Source organism: Mastomys coucha, unplaced genomic scaffold, assembly GCF_008632895.1.
Source record: "Mastomys coucha isolate ucsf_1 unplaced genomic scaffold, UCSF_Mcou_1 pScaffold15, whole genome shotgun sequence".
In the NCBI taxonomy this organism is placed as follows: domain Eukaryota; kingdom Metazoa; phylum Chordata; class Mammalia; order Rodentia; family Muridae; genus Mastomys; species Mastomys coucha.
In genome coordinates, this window is record NW_022196897.1 from 154,050,386 (window position 1) to 154,052,359 (window position 1,974).

General features: G+C 56.4%; 1 protein-coding gene across 2 annotated transcripts in view; it reads right to left on the bottom strand.

The window, feature by feature from the left end:
* The window catches only part of Ripor3 (RIPOR family member 3), a 75,462-nt gene that overhangs the window by 25,538 nt on the left and 47,950 nt on the right, over positions 1-1,974 (bottom strand). The gene's annotated exons all lie outside the window — the stretch shown is intronic.

Sequence of the window (1,974 nt, forward strand, 5' to 3'; positions counted from 1 at the left end):
GATACTGAGGACATGCCCCCCCACACACACACACACACTCACAGGTCCCTGATACTGAGGACACATACACACACACACACACATACTCACAGGTCCCTGATACTGAGGACACACACACACACACACTCACAGGTCCCTGATACTGAGGACATGCCCCACACACACACACACACTCACGGGTCCCTGATACTGAGGACATGCCCCCACCCCACACACACACACACTCACAGGTCCCTGATACTGAGGACATGCCCCCCACACACACACACACACTCACAGGTCCCTGATACTGAGGACACACACACACACACACACACTCACGGGTCCCTGATACTGAGGACATGCCCCCCCCCACACACACACACACACTCACAGGTCCCTGATACTGAGGACACATACACACACACACACACTCACGGGTCCCTGATACTGAGGACACGCACACACACACACACTCACGGGTCCCTGATACTGAGGACATGCCCCCCCACACACACACACAGTGTTCCCTCTATCCCTTACCATGAGGCTCCACAGCCCGCTTGCTGCTCCTCATCACTTCAGGCCTTTGGACTTGCTGTCTTCTCCACCCCCCACTCCCCATCACCACCATCAGCTCCTGCTGAATGAAGCCACTGCCCTACAGGCCCCAGAGGATGCACCACCAGTCTCTGCGCCCTGTCTTGAGTCCAGCATAGCACTGCCCCTGGCTGAGTTGACTTGACTCAAGTAGGGCAGGGCCTGGGTCTCTCTCCTCAAGCATTTCAGCTCTGGTAGTACACTCCTCTGGGTAGAGTTCAGACGGGGCTGATCAGGGCCAGAGAGTGACTTGCAAATACTCTTCTTTTTTTTTGGTTTTTTCGAGACAGGGTTTCTCTGTGTAGCCCTAGCTGTCCTGGAACTCACTCTGTAGACCAGGCTGGCCTCGAACTTAGAAATCCGCCTGCCTCTGCCTCCCAAGTGCTGGGATTAAAGGCGTGCACCACCCCGGGCAACTGCTGGAGGGACACAAGCTGCCTGGCTAGGCTGGGCATGAGGTCCCTCTCAGGACATGGTGTGGCAGCAGGAACTGGCCAGAGAATTGCCCAGGACACACAGCGCGTGCGAGGGCCTGGAAGACAGAAACCAGAGCGGTTCCGGTACAAGCCAAGATAAGCACCAGACCACTGAATGGCCTGGCGGCCAGAGCCAGTCACTGAGCGGGTCACTGAAGTCTTTAAGCACAAGCATATGTGTGTGGCACTGTGGAGCGTGGCTGTGGATCAGCTGACTGACCAGCCAAGCTCTGCCCAAATCTGCTCAGGTGCTGTTTGGGGCCTTTGGCTTTGGCATCTCCAGGCTACCAGCCAGGAGGTAGCTTCTGGGGCCTTGTTCAGTACCCAACTAGGGCGGCAGACCCTGGGGTAGTGGCCTCAGGTAGTGGCATCAGGACAGGAGGGAGCATGGGGTGGAGCGACAGGCATAGCCTAGTCCTCGAGGCCCATGTGACCCAGGCAGCTACTCCTCAGAAAGCCAAACCACCCAGTGCCCTAGGTCAGCTCCCCTTCATGACAACCATACGGGAAGCCACACCCCTCCCGTGTCCAAGTGAGGAAACCTGGGCTCAGAGAGGTGAAGTCATTAGCCTCAGGCCGTAGAGCGAGGACAGGAGGCCCCGTGTCCGAGCTATAAACAGGAAGAACATTCCTCTCTGCCTCACCCAAGAAGGCTAAGGCCAACTGGGAAGACATTTTGCTGTGTGACCCTGGATGAGCGAAGCCACCTCTCTGAGCCTGTTTTCTGATTGGCCAGGTGGTGATTAAACTCAGGAAGCAGGTTAACTCTGGGAGCCTTTAAGATGGCATGGCTCAGGCCAGTGGGAGATGACAACTTCCTTCAGACACACACATAACCCACACACACACACATACCACACACACACACACCCCACACACACACATACCCCACACACACACATACCCCACACTCACACAC